Below are 18,657 nucleotides of genomic sequence, written 5' to 3' on the forward strand. Positions count from 1 at the left end.
CCAACGCTGTCGAATTTCGGTGATCGGGCATGGACCCGTGTCTTTGGCGTGGCATACAAGTTGGCGAGAACGTCGCCAGACGGGCGGACGCCTTAGTCCTTGTACAGATCACTTGGGATTTGCCTTTTAGGGAAACAAAATGGAATAGCCCTTGGTGGGATCGAACCCACAGCCCCCTCGTTATTAGCATAATAACACTCTAACTTGGTGAGCTTATTGCCCGCGCAATACGGCCGCTTCAGGACTCCACTACCCCAACCGCCGTTTCATCTATCTTTATTAAGGCCCTGCCATTCATTGAAACACTTACGTGTCACTGTTGACTCATTTTCGCCTGTCGCTTCGAGCCCAGAGCCACAACACAACGACCACGGAAACGTCCGTGAGAAGAGGTAAAACTCGACACAGGAAAAGTATGTTCCGCTATTTCTTTTCGACTGCTCAGCCTATGGGACGTGAGACGCCAGCACTGCTGTCACTGTCTTCCCTAGCAAAACCTCCATGGCGTGTTTCTGCGTAATTTACTTGTTCTACAACATGAATGGAGTAGGTTAGTTTCTGAATGATTAAAATGCATTGTCAGATGTGGGGCTCGAACCCACGCTCCCTTTCGGGAACCAGAGCTTAAATCTGGCGCCTTAGACCGCTTTTTTTTTTTTTTTTTTTTTTTTTTTTTTTTTTTTTTTCAGTTAATTACTTCGAAATCCTGAACCAAAAGATGCTTCATTTGAAACAAAAAATTTATGTCATGCCGAGGCAATAGAGATTGAAGGTTATAGCTTTAGTGCTTTTTTTTTTTTTTTTTTTTTTTTTTTTTTTTTTTTTTTTTTCTCATCCACTGCTTCTCGGCAACCTAGCATACTTCTTTGTAATATATAATAAAGTTGTAGGAAGTAGTGGACCCTGAACCTGTATATTATTTTTTTAATTTCTGTTTAGTTTTTTAATTGTTATTATTATTATTTTTGTTTGTTTGTTATTTTTTTATTGTAAAAGAAAAATCTTCATGGAATGTGAAGAAGGAATTTTATGTTAAGGCACTAATTCCATAGCCTCCTTTCCTTCTTGAGATTAATAATAATAATAAAAAAAGTATGTTCCCTTCCATGGAAACAAATGAGACTTCCTTCTCAGTCATAAAATGAATGTATAAGAAAACAATTTATCTTTAACCCTGCGATACTGGCTTTCGGCTTCGGCTTCTTCTGTGCAATAAACAAAAATAGCCTTCTTTGCCAGCAGAGGATAAGTGATTGTAATATGAAACTGTAAAATTGTACTTCTCCCCAATTGTTTTTGTTTAAGCGTCGTTTCGCTTAAATAAACGATTTTTGTTTATCTCGTTGGCTTGTCAACCAATGCCCAGTCGCTCGAATACAATTTTAAGCATATTGCCGTAGTTTTTCTTGTGGTCTTTATATTTCAGGGCGTTATAAAAAGCACACTTCAAGTACATGTAAAAATCAGTGGAATTGTCATTTCCCAGGTGATTAATTACGTAATTCACATAGTGTCCCATTAACCAATGGACCGAGTTGTTTTTTGCTGCTGGAAAATAGCAAGTCTGAGGCCTGAGGAATGTAACAGGGGGAAAATTTTCCACCGAAGATCTCGTAAGAAAAGCCAGTTGTTCCCTAATCCAATTACAGAGTTGTAGATTGCCACCGCACGTGAATCTGTGCACTAACGTGTCGATCAATTTACATTTGAGACATAGGTTCGTGTCGCTAACGCCGATTGCATGTAACCTTTCATTGGTGCTTACGGTCTCATTCACTGTTTTATACCACGCTGACTTGACGTCCGATGGTAGACCACGCATATTTATATTTTTCCATATGGCGTCCCAATCAGTGTGTGGGTATTTACTTTCCAATTTGTTTCTCCCCTCCATTTTCTTTCGATGGCACAGAATATCGCGGGCCGTGATCCGTCGTGAGTTGATGATGACACCGCCGAGATAGCTGAATTCCACAAAATATACACGAACGTACTGGAGCCGGTTATTTATTTTTTGCACATTCACCGGCGCCTGTAAACTGGCAGGCCTGACAACTTCAAATAATTTAGTTGTAATGCTATCAGCGTGGTCGCTAAGGATAGTGGCGGTCCTTTTTATAAAAAGCGCAGACGCCTTATTTCTGATGTCAACTAACCCCAAACCTCCATTCCTGGGATCTAAGGTCGCAGTTTTTGCGTCGACTCTGAATATATCCCCTCTCCAAAGATAGCTGGCAATGGTAGACATTATCTTTTTTCCAATCATTTTCGGTAGTGGGAAGATCTGTGCTATAAAGTAACTCCTGGAGAGAATGCAGTGGTTAATGAAAATCACCCTCTGAACTTGGTTCATGTTACGGTGGAGGTTTTCTCTTGTTGTTCCAAGAAGTTGTCCCGACGTATTTCTCCAATTGATAGCTGCCATTTTTAACGGACAAGGTGTCAGTGTTATTCCTAGTGCTTTGCATTGGGTGACCATTGTGGCCCAGGCTAAGGTGGTATGTTGAAAACCCCGCAGGTTTAGGAGTTTGCTTTTGTTTGCGTTGACACCTGCTCCGGAGACTCTACAGTACTTTTTAATTAGCGTTTCCAATTTCAAAATGTCGTCGGGATTTCGCAGGACGACTCCGACATCATCGGCATAGGCGTTTATGACTGTTCGGTGACCAGATAATGTGATGCCAGTTAGAGTGGCATGAACACTGCGGAGGAAAGGTTCTAATGAAAGCACGAATAGGAACATGGAGAGGGGGCTTCCTTGAGGAACGCCGCGCCTGATCTGAATCTGCTTTGTCCTCTGGCAGTTAACTGATATACAAGCGCTGATGCCTGTTGCAACATTTCTGATCACACTTACGACTCGCTCATTAAAACCTATTTTGTTCAGTGTGGCACTAAGGAATCTATGATCCACACGATCAAATGCTTTCTGGAAGTCAATAAACATGATAGCACATTTTATGGTGGTCACAGCAGTGATTGCAATTATATCTCTATATTCAGCTATGCTTTTGAAAATGCTCTTGGTAGGCACACAGGACTGGTATGGACTTACTATCTTTTTGGCCAACTGTGAGAGTCTGTTGTTTAAAATTCTGCCGATGATTTTATAATCGGAGTTTAACAGGGAGATAGGACGAAAGTTGTTGAGGTTTCTTTTTGCAGCATTTTTTGGGATTAGTACTATTGTGCTCTCTTTAAAAACAGCAGGTAAATGCTTTCCCTGAAGCACCTCGTTCGTCATTCGGGTAAACATGTCACCAATCAGTGGCCAGTATCGTTTATAAAATTCAACAGGCAAACCATCCGGTCCCGGCGATTTCCTCAGAGGAGATTTGCAGATGATTCTGTGGATATCTTCGTTAGTACACTCAACGAGAAGGTCTTCGTTTTCCTCGTCCGAGACCTGTGGAGCTATGGAATTAAGGAACTCATCGAAGGACTCTTCACATAACGGGTTGGCAGTGTATAGGTCTTCGTAATATTTGTGCACTGCATTGACGATGTCTCTCTGAGTCGTGAGTGTCTCGCCAGTTTCAGACTGAAGTCCATCAATGAAGGTGCGTCTCCTGTTTCTTTCGTGCTTCAGTAGATGGTACAAGGAAGCATGTTCATCCTCCACGACTGTCTTAGCCTTGGATTTTAATTTCAGACCCTCCATCTGCTGTCTTTTAAGACTGAGCAATTTGGCCTTAGTTTGCTTGATATCTGCCAGACGGACGTTGGAAGTGTTTGCCTGCTCATATAAATTTCGCAGCATGGTATAATAAAATTCTATGGAATTTTTTAAGTCTTTCGATCGTTGTACACTATACTGGATGAGAACTTTTCTCAGTTTAGGCTTTGCCCTGTTGCACCACCAGTCTAGTACTGAGACGTGTCTATCTGCAGAGCGGAGGCACAATGCCCACGCTTCTGTCAAACTTTCTTCTAATCCGTCGTCCTGCATCAGTGACGTATTAAGGTGCCATGAACTTCTAAAACGGCGAGTGGGTTGCGCAGTAAGGTTGATGGAAGCTAGCACGGAGCTATGATCAGAAAAGTAAACTGGAATCGTCTCTGCTTTAATGAAGGAGCTAACTAGACTTTGCGATATGTAGAGTCTGTCGATCCTGCTACGTGAGTGAGGACCTAGGAATGTAAATGCCACAAATGTGGGATACATTATTTCCCAAGCATCTTTAAGCTGTAAAACAGTGACGAAACGCTTCAGTTCATTGCAGTTATTAAAATTCGGAACTTGGTCTTTCTTATTTATCACACAATTAAAATCACCGCCTATTATAAGATCTTTTGGGTTTTTCCGTAATAAATAAATGATTTCTTCTTTATAGAACTGTGCTCTTTCCATTCTATTGGATGTGCCAGAAGGGGCATACAGATTGATAAGGGTAGAACCAAAGACTTTTATACCTATCGCTCTGCCGGAGTCCAACCTCTCGATATCCGAGACAGGAATCCCCTCCCTGACTAAAATTGCTGTACCGACGTTGGTGTCAAGTGAGACATTTAAAATCGCCAAATATCCAGGCACTGTAAGATTAGTCAGCACTACTTCCTGTAGGAAAGCAATGTCCGTCCCTGACTCATATAAATAATCCTTGAGCGCTGTAACTTTAGTCACGGATGTAATCCTGTTAATATTGATAGTCGTAATTGTATATGCCTGGGACATTTAGTTTGCATAAAAAGTAAATAAGTGATTAAAAAGATAACAAAATATTAATAAAAAAAAGAAAAAAAGAAAAGAGATGTGCAGCTTCTAGAAGGGAGAAACGACTCCGCTTAAACAAACATCTAAAAGAATAGTCAGTATTTGAAGCTCGGTAAACACTTCATCTGGTTCCTCTGAAATATGACTAAGACAGTAGTACAATTAGAAATGAAACTGGTTCAACAAAATCCTTTTTTTTTTTCATCTTACAGCCTCATTTTGGTGCAGGATTCCGAACATCTCGGGTTTTAGTTTTACCGAGGGGCTTTGCATCACTAATGTCACTTGAAGGTACCTCCTTAGGTCTTTCCGTGATGATTTCATACAAGACGTTCTTGGCCGTCGCTTCCTCTTGTGCTGGTTGTTGTTTGCTTTGGTTACGGGAAGCTTTGAGAGTAGGTTGCGGTTTGAGTCGGCGTCTTCGGACATCTTGGTTCAACGCGCCGTCAGTCGGATTGTCTATCTTTACCACCGTTGTGACCGAAGCTGCCTCAACAGCGTCCTTTTTACGAGAGTCATTTCCTTGTTCTTCCGTCACTAGCTCCAGAGCACTGACTGAGTCGGCGGTTTGTGGGTCTGTAAGTTCTTGAGTTGGGTTCCGCTCCGTCACCTCCTGTGCTTCGGAGTGCGCCTCATCCGTCTCCGCGACAATCGTTACTGCGTCCCCTCCGTGGACCGTTTGTACCTGTTCAGCCGCCGACAGCGGCCGGGTTGGCTCAGCGGCTGTCGTCACGTCAATACATGTACTGTTTGTTTCCTCGAGCACATCCGCATTACATTGCTTCTGCTTGCGGGTGGAAGGCGAATTACGGGCGGACTCGCCGTCCGAGCCGTCATCGGTCGTTTCCAACGGTCGCTTCTTATTCGGGAGATCGCAATCGGGAACAGAAGGGTGTGATGTAATGACGCTCAGGGGAGGGAACTCCGTAGTAGTTATGGCGGGCACTGCAGAAGTACATGCACCACTGTCATTAACCGAAAGAAGGGAAGTGCTATTTGGTAAGACATCGCTGAGGGTCAGTTTTTGGCGCTGTGTTAGATTGTTCCGAAGAACAAAAACACGGCGCGGACAATCTTGTCGGAAATGACCTGTCTCATTGCAAATATTGCACGTGCGCTCCTGACCAGAATACACAACATGTGCTTTATGGCCTGCAACGGATATATGGGACGGAATGTTGGCTTTCACCTCCATTTCAACGGATCTAATGCCATTAAAACACTGTATCTTGTATAGCTTCGACCATCTTTCGTTATAGATAGATTTAACTTCGCCATATTTAGATAGAGCGTCCTTGATCAACTGATTATCAATTTCAATTGGAACATTCAAAATCCTGACATTGGTGTACATGATATCAGCTTTTCGTACAGAGACATTACTTTTTGAACCGTCTCGGTGAACAAATTCGACGGAATTACCCCATTTTGCAAGCAACTTATCGACTGTCACTGAGTTCAGAAATTTAACAAAAACACAGTATTTTTCAGCATCTAATTGCGTGGTATGAACAGAGTCAGAATTTATACCGATTACCTCAGTCAGCCAATCGTGGATTTCCAGCGCAGTGGGTTGGACCGGCCGTGTTTCTTTCTCGAACGAGAAGACTAAAGTATTCTTCCTGACGGTGTCAGACATGGTCGTCGGTTCCGACGAAATTCCGGCAACAACCGAAATTGCGGCGAAGCACGAAACGTGGAACGGACGAAAGCACTATAAAAACACTTATCAGAGACACCACTCAAAAAATAACAGCGAAAATGTACAGCTAACTTCACGTAAACACCAAACACCGGCGATAGCGCTAACGTACGCGGAGTAAACAACAAGCACGTCCGACCGGGGCGACGGCTAAAGCCAGAAAGCTGCTCGGCCAATCTGACGTGTGAGACAACAGCCCCAGTGACTTCCGTCTCTAGCATTATCTCAAGAACCTGACTGCGAAATCTGTTTCTTTTTTCGGTAGGACGGAATTATGTCAGTCTTACAATATTTAAGGCGCAATGTCAGATGTGGCGTAGGAAACGCATCCCGCGCTCTTCCGTCGTATCCAGTTTGAACTGTAACTAGCACAACTGTATTTAGTAATAGGATAATTTCCACATTGACGCAAAAGAAAGCAGATATTAGCAAACGGCATCTAAGGCCGTTTCCTAGCAACAGCCACGCTGTGCATTACGTACTCGTGGGAAGCCAATGAAATACTTCGTGTGAGGATGGAACTCTCGACCTTCACTTTACAATACTTAGGCACTGCCCCGGCGGTACCGACGCATACGTACTGAAACGTCTTTGGATCGTCAGTGAGTACTGCATATTAGAAATTTCGTGTTGGCCCTGATGTGCATTAAAGGGCAGATTTCTTCAGTGGAAGTCAGTTCTGCGCCTAGTCACAGTATATCGCCCTAGCAGCACCAGGAAAACGGGTTCAGATGTGCTCGCCTTCCACTCGGCGTTGAGCGCCTACAGCGAGATAGCCTTCGTCCTCTGGCGCCAGGAGGGAAGGCGACACATCACGGCGCAAACAGCTTGTAGCGGAAGGCAGTGGTGGTGTGTCGGTCAGCGTGGTTGCTTCCCAAGTAGCTGATCCGGGTTCGAAACCCGGACACCACACAGAAGTTGTCTCCTTTACTCAGGAGAGTGTGTTCAACGCTACTTGATCTTCGAATTTCCGAACAGTTGTGGTACGAATGGTTTTCCTCCACCCCTCGTCTCGCTCCGCGAAGGCTAGTGCGGATTACGATTCACAGCATCGTGTGTCCTCATGTGTCGACTTGTCTCGACTTTGCTCGGCTGACGCGAAAGCTGACGCTTGCAAATGGCCGTATATGTAGAGGACTGGCGCTAGAAACGACTGGGAGACGCCAAATCGACAAACACACAACGGACTCTTTCATTTGACAGTGGCCGCAGGTTCGCCCCTGTGCGTACCGAGAAGCAAGAGAGGTGTCAGCGTGCTGGACCGCAGGATTTCCGCGCAGCAGACTCAAAAACTAAGGAAAAAGGCAAAACTGAAGAAACCAATAGCTCGCGGACTTCCTAGGTGGTCACCCACCTGAGTACTAACCACGCCCAACGCTGTCGAATTTCGGTGATCGGGCATGGACCCGTGTCTTTGGCGTGGCATACAAGTTGGCGAGAACGTCGCCAGACGGGCGGACGCCTTAGTCCTTGTACAGATCACTTGGGATTTGCCTTTTAGGGAAACAAAATGGAATAGCCCTTGGTGGGATCGAACCCACAGCCCCCTCGTTATTAGCATAATAACACTCTAACTTGGTGAGCTTATTGCCCGCGCAATACGGCCGCTTCAGGACTCCACTACCCCAACCGCCGTTTCATCTATCTTTATTAAGGCCCTGCCATTCATTGAAACACTTACGTGTCACTGTTGACTCATTTTCGCCTGTCGCTTCGAGCCCAGAGCCACAACACAACGACCACGGAAACGTCCGTGAGAAGAGGTAAAACTCGACACAGGAAAAGTATGTTCCGCTATTTCTTTTCGACTGCTCAGCCTATGGGACGTGAGACGCCAGCACTGCTGTCACTGTCTTCCCTAGCAAAACCTCCATGGCGTGTTTCTGCGTAATTTACTTGTTCTACAACATGAATGGAGTAGGTTAGTTTCTGAATGATTAAAATGCATTGTCAGATGTGGGGTTCGAACCCACGCTCCCTTTCGGGAAGCAGAGCTTAAATCTGGTGCCTTAGACCGCTCGGCCAATCTGACGTGTGAGACAACAGCCCCAGTGACTTCCGTCTCTAGCATTATCTCAAGAACCTGACTGCGAAATCTGTTTCTTTTTTCGGTAGGACGGAATTATGTCAGTCTTACAATATTTAAGGCGCAATGTCAGATGTGGCGTAGGAAACGCATCCCGCGCTCTTCCGTCGTATCCAGTTTGAACTGTAACTAGCACAACTGTATTTAGTAATAGGATAATTTCCACATTGACGCAAAAGAAAGCAGATATTAGCAAACGGCATCTAAGGCCGTTTCCTAGCAACAGCCACGCTGTGCATTACGTACTCGTGGGAAGCCAATGAAATACTTCGTGTGAGGATGGAACTGTCGACCTTCACTTTACAATACTTAGGCACTGCCCCGGCGGTACCGACGCATACGTACTGAAACGTCTTTGGATCGTCAGTGAGTACTGCATATTAGAAATTTCGTGTTGGCCCTGATGTGCATTAAAGGGCAGATTTCTTCAGTGGAAGTCAGTTCTGCGCCTAGTCACAGTATATCGCCCTAGCAGCACCAGGAAAACGGGTTCAGATGTGCTCGCCTTCCACTCGGCGTTGAGCGCCTACAGCGAGATAGCCTTCGTCCTCTGGCGCCAGGAGGGAAGGCGACACATCACGGCGCAAACAGCTTGTAGCGGAAGGCAGTGGTGGTGTGTCGGTCAGCGTGGTTGCTTCCCAAGTAGCTGATCCGGGTTCGAAACCCGGACACCACACAGAAGTTGTCTCCTTTACTCAGGAGAGTGTGTTCAACGCTACTTGATCTTCGAATTTCCGAACAGTTGTGGTACGAATGGTTTTCCTCCACCCCTCGTCTCGCTCCGCGAAGGCTAGTGCGGATTACGATTCACAGCATCGTGTGTCGACTTGTCTCGACTTTGCTCGGCTGACGCGAAAGCTGACGCTTGCAAATGGCCGTATATGTAGAGGACTGGCGCTAGAAACGACTGGGAGACGCCAAATCGACAAACACACAACGGACTCTTTCATTTGACAGTGGCCGCAGGTTCGCCCCTGTGCGTACCGAGAAGCAAGAGAGGTGTCAGCGTGCTGGACCGCAGGATTTCCGCGCAGCAGACTCAAAAACTAAGGAAAAAGGCAAAACTGAAGAAACCAATAGCTCGCGGACTTCCTAGGTGGTCACCCACCTGAGTACTAACCACGCCCAACGCTGTCGAATTTCGGTGATCGGGCATGGACCCGTGTCTTTGGCGTGGCATACAAGTTGGCGAGAACGTCGCCAGACGGGCGGACGCCTTAGTCCTTGTACAGATCACTTGGGATTTGCCTTTTAGGGAAACAAAATGGAATAGCCCTTGGTGGGATCGAACCCACAGCCCCCTCGTTATTAGCATAATAACACTCTAACTTGGTGAGCTTATTGCCCGCGCAATACGGCCGCTTCAGGACTCCACTACCCCAACCGCCGTTTCATCTATCTTTATTAAGGCCCTGCCATTCATTGAAACACTTACGTGTCACTGTTGACTCATTTTCGCCTGTCGCTTCGAGCCCAGAGCCACAACACAACGACCACGGAAACGTCCGTGAGAAGAGGTAAAACTCGACACAGGAAAAGTATGTTCCGCTATTTCTTTTCGACTGCTCAGCCTATGGGACGTGAGACGCCAGCACTGCTGTCACTGTCTTCCCTAGCAAAACCTCCATGGCGTGTTTCTGCGTAATTTACTTGTTCTACAACATGAATGGAGTAGGTTAGTTTCTGAATGATTAAAATGCATTGTCAGATGTGGGGTTCGAACCCACGCTCCCTTTCGGGAACCAGAGCTTAAATCTGGCGCCTTAGACCGCTCGGCCAATCTGACGTGTGAGGCAACAGCCCCAGTGACTTCCGTCTCTAGCATTATCTCAAGAACCTGACTGCGAAATCTGTTTCTTTTTTCGGTAGGACGGAATTATGTCAGTCTTACAATATTTAAGGCGCAATGTCAGATGTGGCGTAGGAAACGCATCCCGCGCTCTTCCGTCGTATCCAGTTTGAACTGTAACTAGCACAACTGTATTTAGTAATAGGATAATTTCCACATTGACGCAAAAGAAAGCAGATATTAGCAAACGGCATCTAAGGCCGTTTCCTAGCAACAGCCACGCTGTGCATTACGTACTCGTGGGAAGCCAATGAAATACTTCGTGTGAGGATGGAACTGTCGACCTTCACTTTACAATACTTAGGCACTGCCCCGGCGGTACCGACGCATACGTACTGAAACGTCTTTGGATCGTCAGTGAGTACTGCATATTAGAAATTTCGTGTTGGCCCTGATGTGCATTAAAGGGCAGATTTCTTCAGTGGAAGTCAGTTCTGCGCCTAGTCACAGTATATCGCCCTAGCAGCACCAGGAAAACGGGTTCAGATGTGCTCGCCTTCCACTCGGCGTTGAGCGCCTACAGCGAGATAGCCTTCGTCCTCTGGCGCCAGGAGGGAAGGCGACACATCACGGCGCAAACAGCTTGTAGCGGAAGGCAGTGGTGGTGTGTCGGTCAGCGTGGTTGCTTCCCAAGTAGCTGATCCGGGTTCGAAACCCGGACACCACACAGAAGTTGTCTCCTTTACTCAGGAGAGTGTGTTCAACGCTACTTGATCTTCGAATTTCCGAACAGTTGTGGTACGAATGGTTTTCCTCCACCCCTCGTCTCGCTCCGCGAAGGCTAGTGCGGATTACGATTCACAGCATCGTGTGTCGACTTGTCTCGACTTTGCTCGGCTGACGCGAAAGCTGACGCTTGCAAATGGCCGTATATGTAGAGGACTGGCGCTAGAAACGACTGGGAGACGCCAAATCGACAAACACACAACGGACTCTTTCATTTGACAGTGGCCGCAGGTTCGCCCCTGTGCGTACCGAGAAGCAAGAGAGGTGTCAGCGTGCTGGACCGCAGGATTTCCGCGCAGCAGACTCAAAAACTAAGGAAAAAGGCAAAACTGAAGAAACCAATAGCTCGCGGACTTCCTAGGTGGTCACCCACCTGAGTACTAACCACGCCCAACGCTGTCGAATTTCGGTGATCGGGCATGGACCCGTGTCTTTGGCGTGGCATACAAGTTGGCGAGAACGTCGCCAGACGGGCGGACGCCTTAGTCCTTGTACAGATCACTTGGGATTTGCCTTTTAGGGAAACAAAATGGAATAGCCCTTGGTGGGATCGAACCCACAGCCCCCTCGTTATTAGCATAATAACACTCTAACTTGGTGAGCTTATTGCCCGCGCAATACGGCCGCTTCAGGACTCCACTACCCCAACCGCCGTTTCATCTATCTTTATTAAGGCCCTGCCATTCATTGAAACACTTACGTGTCACTGTTGACTCATTTTCGCCTGTCGCTTCGAGCCCAGAGCCACAACACAACGACCACGGAAACGTCCGTGAGAAGAGGTAAAACTCGACACAGGAAAAGTATGTTCCGCTATTTCTTTTCGACTGCTCAGCCTATGGGACGTGAGACGCCAGCACTGCTGTCACTGTCTTCCCTAGCAAAACCTCCATGGCGTGTTTCTGCGTAATTTACTTGTTCTACAACATGAATGGAGTAGGTTAGTTTCTGAATGATTAAAATGCATTGTCAGATGTGGGGTTCGAACCCACGCTCCCTTTCGGGAACCAGAGCTTAAATCTGGCGCCTTAGACCGCTCGGCCAATCTGACGTGTGAGGCAACAGCCCCAGTGACTTCCGTCTCTAGCATTATCTCAAGAACCTGACTGCGAAATCTGTTTCTTTTTTCGGTAGGACGGAATTATGTCAGTCTTACAATATTTAAGGCGCAATGTCAGATGTGGCGTAGGAAACGCATCCCGCGCTCTTCCGTCGTATCCAGTTTGAACTGTAACTAGCACAACTGTATTTAGTAATAGGATAATTTCCACATTGACGCAAAAGAAAGCAGATATTAGCAAACGGCATCTAAGGCCGTTTCCTAGCAACAGCCACGCTGTGCATTACGTACTCGTGGGAAGCCAATGAAATACTTCGTGTGAGGATGGAACTGTCGACCTTCACTTTACAATACTTAGGCACTGCCCCGGCGGTACCGACGCATACGTACTGAAACGTCTTTGGATCGTCAGTGAGTACTGCATATTAGAAATTTCGTGTTGGCCCTGATGTGCATTAAAGGGCAGATTTCTTCAGTGGAAGTCAGTTCTGCGCCTAGTCACAGTATATCGCCCTAGCAGCACCAGGAAAACGGGTTCAGATGTGCTCGCCTTCCACTCGGCGTTGAGCGCCTACAGCGAGATAGCCTTCGTCCTCTGGCGCCAGGAGGGAAGGCGACACATCACGGCGCAAACAGCTTGTAGCGGAAGGCAGTGGTGGTGTGTCGGTCAGCGTGGTTGCTTCCCAAGTAGCTGATCCGGGTTCGAAACCCGGACACCACACAGAAGTTGTCTCCTTTACTCAGGAGAGTGTGTTCAACGCTACTTGATCTTCGAATTTCCGAACAGTTGTGGTACGAATGGTTTTCCTCCACCCCTCGTCTCGCTCCGCGAAGGCTAGTGCGGATTACGATTCACAGCATCGTGTGTCCTCATGTGTCGACTTGTCTCGACTTTGCTCGGCTGACGCGAAAGCTGACGCTTGCAAATGGCCGTATATGTAGAGGACTGGCGCTAGAAACGACTGGGAGACGCCAAATCGACAAACACACAACGGACTCTTTCATTTGACAGTGGCCGCAGGTTCGCTCCTGTGCGTACCGAGAAGCAAGAGAGGTGTCAGCGTGCTGGACCGCAGGATTTCCGCGCAGCAGACTCAAAAACTAAGGAAAAAGGCAAAACTGAAGAAACCAATAGCTCGCGGACTTCCTAGGTGGTCACCCACCTGAGTACTAACCACGCCCAACGCTGTCGAATTTCGGTGATCGGGCATGGACCCGTGTCTTTGGCGTGGCATACAAGTTGGCGAGAACGTCGCCAGACGGGCGGACGCCTTAGTCCTTGTACAGATCACTTGGGATTTGCCTTTTAGGGAAACAAAATGGAATAGCCCTTGGTGGGATCGAACCCACAGCCCCCTCGTTATTAGCATAATAACACTCTAACTTGGTGAGCTTATTGCCCGCGCAATACGGCCGCTTCAGGACTCCACTACCCCAACCGCCGTTTCATCTATCTTTATTAAGGCCCTGCCATTCATTGAAACACTTACGTGTCACTGTTGACTCATTTTCGCCTGTCGCTTCGAGCCCAGAGCCACAACACAACGACCACGGAAACGTCCGTGAGAAGAGGTAAAACTCGACACAGGAAAAGTATGTTCCGCTATTTCTTTTCGACTGCTCAGCCTATGGGACGTGAGACGCCAGCACTGCTGTCACTGTCTTCCCTAGCAAAACCTCCATGGCGTGTTTCTGCGTAATTTACTTGTTCTACAACATGAATGGAGTAGGTTAGTTTCTGAATGATTAAAATGCATTGTCAGATGTGGGGTTCGAACCCACGCTCCCTTTCGGGAACCAGAGCTTAAATCTGGCGCCTTAGACCGCTCGGCCAATCTGACGTGTGAGACAGCAGCCCCAGTGACTTCCGTCTCTAGCATTATCTCAAGAACCTGACTGCGAAATCTGTTTCTTTTTTCGGTAGGACGGAATTATGTCAGTCTTACAATATTTAAGGCGCAATGTCAGATGTGGCGTAGGAAACGCATCCCGCGCTCTTCCGTCGTATCCAGTTTGAACTGTAACTAGCACAACTGTATTTAGTAATAGGATAATTTCCACATTGACGCAAAAGAAAGCAGATATTAGCAAACGGCATCTAAGGCCGTTTCCTAGCAACAGCCACGCTGTGCATTACGTACTCGTGGGAAGCCAATGAAATACTTCGTGTGAGGATGGAACTGTCGACCTTCACTTTACAATACTTAGGCACTGCCCCGGCGGTACCGACGCATACGTACTGAAACGTCTTTGGATCGTCAGTGAGTACTGCATATTAGAAATTTCGTGTTGGCCCTGATGTGCATTAAAGGGCAGATTTCTTCAGTGGAAGTCAGTTCTGCGCCTAGTCACAGTATATCGCCCTAGCAGCACCAGGAAAACGGGTTCAGATGTGCTCGCCTTCCACTCGGCGTTGAGCGCCTACAGCGAGATAGCCTTCGTCCTCTGGCGCCAGGAGGGAAGGCGACACATCACGGCGCAAACAGCTTGTAGCGGAAGGCAGTGGTGGTGTGTCGGTCAGCGTGGTTGCTTCCCAAGTAGCTGATCCGAGTTCGAAACCCGGACACCACACAGAAGTTGTCTCCTTTACTCAGGAGAGTGTGTTCAACGCTACTTGATCTTCGAATTTCCGAACAGTTGTGGTACGAATGGTTTTCCTCCACCCCTCGTCTCGCTCCGCGAAGGCTAGTGCGGATTACGATTCACAGCATCGTGTGTCGACTTGTCTCGACTTTGCTCGGCTGACGCGAAAGCTGACGCTTGCAAATGGCCGTATATGTAGAGGACTGGCGCTAGAAACGACTGGGAGACGCCAAATCGACAAACACACAACGGACTCTTTCATTTGACAGTGGCCGCAGGTTCGCCCCTGTGCGTACCGAGAAGCAAGAGAGGTGTCAGCGTGCTGGACCGCAGGATTTCCGCGCAGCAGACTCAAAAACTAAGGAAAAAGGCAAAACTGAAGAAACCAATAGCTCGCGGACTTCCTAGGTGGTCACCCACCTGAGTACTAACCACGCCCAACGCTGTCGAATTTCGGTGATCGGGCATGGACCCGTGTCTTTGGCGTGGCATACAAGTTGGCGAGAACGTCGCCAGACGGGCGGACGCCTTAGTCCTTGTACAGATCACTTGGGATTTGCCTTTTAGGGAAACAAAATGGAATAGCCCTTGGTGGGATCGAACCCACAGCCCCCTCGTTATTAGCATAATAACACTCTAACTTGGTGAGCTTATTGCCCGCGCAATACGGCCGCTTCAGGACTCCACTACCCCAACCGCCGTTTCATCTATCTTTATTAAGGCCCTGCCATTCATTGAAACACTTACGTGTCACTGTTGACTCATTTTCGCCTGTCGCTTCGAGCCCAGAGCCACAACACAACGACCACGGAAACGTCCGTGAGAAGAGGTAAAACTCGACACAGGAAAAGTATGTTCCGCTATTTCTTTTCGACTGCTCAGCCTATGGGACGTGAGACGCCAGCACTGCTGTCACTGTCTTCCCTAGCAAAACCTCCATGGCGTGTTTCTGCGTAATTTACTTGTTCTACAACATGAATGGAGTAGGTTAGTTTCTGAATGATTAAAATGCATTGTCAGATGTGGGGTTCGAACCCACGCTCCCTTTCGGGAACCAGAGCTTAAATCTGGCGCCTTAGACCGCTCGGCCAATCTGACGTGTGAGACAACAGCCCCAGTGACTTCCGTCTCTAGCATTATCTCAAGAACCTGACTGCGAAATCTGTTTCTTTTTTCGGTAGGACGGAATTATGTCAGTCTTACAATATTTAAGGCGCAATGTCAGATGTGGCGTAGGAAACGCATCCCGCGCTCTTCCGTCGTATCCAGTTTGAACTGTAACTAGCACAACTGTATTTAGTAATAGGATAATTTCCACATTGACGCAAAAGAAAGCAGATATTAGCAAACGGCATCTAAGGCCGTTTCCTAGCAACAGCCACGCTGTGCATTACGTACTCGTGGGAAGCCAATGAAATACTTCGTGTGAGGATGGAACTGTCGACCTTCACTTTACAATACTTAGGCACTGCCCCGGCGGTACCGACGCATACGTACTGAAACGTCTTTGGATCGTCAGTGAGTACTGCATATTAGAAATTTCGTGTTGGCCCTGATGTGCATTAAAGGGCAGATTTCTTCAGTGGAAGTCAGTTCTGCGCCTAGTCACAGTATATCGCCCTAGCAGTACCAGGAAAACGGGTTCAGATGTGCTCGCCTTCCACTCGGCGTTGAGCGCCTACAGCGAGATAGCCTTCGTCCTCTGGCGCCAGGAGGGAAGGCGACACATCACGGCGCAAACAGCTTGTAGCGGAAGGCAGTGGTGGTGTGTCGGTCAGCGTGGTTGCTTCCCAAGTAGCTGATCCGGGTTCGAAACCCGGACACCACACGGAAGTTGTCTCCTTTACTCAGGAGAGTGTGTTCAACGCTACTTGATCTTCGAATTTTCGAACAGTTGTGGTACGAATGGTTTTCCTCCACCCCTCGTCTCGCTCCGCGAAGGCTAGTGCGGATTACGATTCACAGCATCGTGTGTCCTCATGTGTCGACTTGTCTCGACTTTGCTCGGCTGACGCGAAAGCTGACGCTTGCAAATGGCCGTATATGTAGAGGACTGGCGCTAGAAACGACTGGGAGACGCCAAATCGACAAACACACAACGGACTCTTTCATTTGACAGTGGCCGCAGGTTCGCCCCTGTGCGTACCGAGAAGCAAGAGAGGTGTCAGCGTGCTGGACCGCAGGATTTCCGCGCAGCAGACTCAAAAACTAAGGAAAAAGGCAAAACTGAAGAAACCAATAGCTCGCGGACTTCCTAGGTGGTCACCCACCTGAGTACTAACCACGCCCAACGCTGTCGAATTTCGGTGATCGGGCATGGACCCGTGTCTTTGGCGTGGCATACAAGTTGGCGAGAACGTCGCCAGACGGGCGGACGCCTTAGTCCTTGTACAGATCACTTGGGATTTGCCTTTTAGGGAAACAAAATGGAATAGCCCTTGGTGGGATCGAACCCACAGCCCCCTCGTTATTAGCATAATAACACTCTAACTTGGTGAGCTTATTGCCCGCGCAATACGGCCGCTTCAGGACTCCACTACCCCAACCGCCGTTTCATCTATCTTTATTAAGGCCCTGCCATTCATTGAAACACTTACGTGTCACTGTTGACTCATTTTCGCCTGTCGCTTCGAGCCCAGAGCCACAACACAACGACCACGGAAACGTCCGTGAGAAGAGGTAAAACTCGACACAGGAAAAGTATGTTCCGCTATTTCTTTTCGACTGCTCAGCCTATGGGACGTGAGACGCCAGCACTGCTGTCACTGTCTTCCCTAGCAAAACCTCCATGGCGTGTTTCTGCGTAATTTACTTGTTCTACAACATGAATGGAGTAGGTTAGTTTCTGAATGATTAAAATGCATTGTCAGATGTGGGGTTCGAACCCACGCTCCCTTTCGGGAACCAGAGCTTAAATCTGGCGCCTTAGACCGCTCGGCCAATCTGACGTGTGAGACAACAGCCCCAGTGACTTCCGTCTCTAGCATTATCTCAAGAACCTGACTGCGAAATCTGTTTCTTTTTTCGGTAGGACGGAATTATGTCAGTCTTACAATATTTAAGGCGCAATGTCAGATGTGGCGTAGGAAACGCATCCCGCGCTCTTCCGTCGTATCCAGTTTGAACTGTAACTAGCACAACTGTATTTAGTAATACGATAATTTCCACATTGACGCAAAAGAAAGCAGATATTAGCAAACGGCATCTAAGGCCGTTTCCTAGCAACAGCCACGCTGTGCATTACGTACTCGTGGGAAGCCAATGAAATACTTCGTGTGAGGATGGAACTGTCGACCTTCACTTTACAATACTTAGGCACTGCCCCGGCGGTACCGACGCATACGTACTGAAACGTCTTTGGATCGTCAGTGAGTACTGCATATTAGAAATTTCGTGTTGGCCCTGATGTGCATTAAAGGGCAGATTTCTTCAGTGGAAGTCAGTTCTGCGCCTAGTCACAGTATATCGCCCTAGCAGCACCAGGAAAACGGGTTCAGATGTGCTCGCCTTCCACTCGGCGTTGAGCGCCTACAGCGAGATAGCCTTCGTCCTCTGGCGCCAGGAGGGAAGGCGACACATCACGGCGCAAACAGCTTGTAGCGGAAGGCAGTGGTGGTGTGTCGGTCAGCGTGGTTGCTTCCCAAGTAGCTGATCCGGGTTCGAAACCCGGACACCACACAGAAGTTGTCTCCTTTACTCAGGAGAGTGTGTTCAACGCTACTTGATCTTCGAATTTCCGAACAGTTGTGGTACGAATGGTTTTCCTCCACCCCTCGTCTCGCTCCGCGAAGGCTAGTGCGGATTACGATTCACAGCATCGTGTGTCCTCATGTGTCGACTTGTCTCGACTTTGCTCGGCTGACGCGAAAGCTGACGCTTGCAAATGGCCGTATATGTAGAGGACTGGCGCTAGAAACGACTGGGAGACGCCAAATCG

General features: G+C 47.8%; 6 non-coding genes across 6 annotated transcripts; all 6 read right to left on the bottom strand.

The window, feature by feature from the left end:
* Window positions 1-8,364: 8,364 nt before the first annotated feature.
* Window positions 8,365-8,448, bottom strand: Trnal-uaa (transfer RNA leucine (anticodon UAA)). Its single transcript has one exon. It is a non-coding gene; the product is annotated as a tRNA-Leu (tRNA).
* A 1,756-nt stretch (window positions 8,449-10,204) lies between these two features.
* Window positions 10,205-10,288, bottom strand: Trnal-uaa (transfer RNA leucine (anticodon UAA)). Its single transcript has one exon. It is a non-coding gene; the product is annotated as a tRNA-Leu (tRNA).
* Window positions 10,289-12,044: 1,756 nt separating this feature from the next.
* On the bottom strand, window positions 12,045-12,128 carry Trnal-uaa (transfer RNA leucine (anticodon UAA)). Its single transcript has one exon. It is a non-coding gene; the product is annotated as a tRNA-Leu (tRNA).
* A 1,766-nt stretch (window positions 12,129-13,894) lies between these two features.
* Window positions 13,895-13,978, bottom strand: Trnal-uaa (transfer RNA leucine (anticodon UAA)). Its single transcript has one exon. It is a non-coding gene; the product is annotated as a tRNA-Leu (tRNA).
* Window positions 13,979-15,734: 1,756 nt separating this feature from the next.
* On the bottom strand, window positions 15,735-15,818 carry Trnal-uaa (transfer RNA leucine (anticodon UAA)). The gene has a single exon. It is a non-coding gene; the product is annotated as a tRNA-Leu (tRNA).
* A 1,766-nt stretch (window positions 15,819-17,584) lies between these two features.
* Window positions 17,585-17,668, bottom strand: Trnal-uaa (transfer RNA leucine (anticodon UAA)). The gene has a single exon. It is a non-coding gene; the product is annotated as a tRNA-Leu (tRNA).
* Window positions 17,669-18,657: the final 989 nt, after the last annotated feature.

This window comes from Schistocerca gregaria, chromosome 7 (assembly GCF_023897955.1).
Source record: "Schistocerca gregaria isolate iqSchGreg1 chromosome 7, iqSchGreg1.2, whole genome shotgun sequence".
In the NCBI taxonomy this organism is placed as follows: Eukaryota; Metazoa; Arthropoda; class Insecta; order Orthoptera; family Acrididae; genus Schistocerca; species Schistocerca gregaria.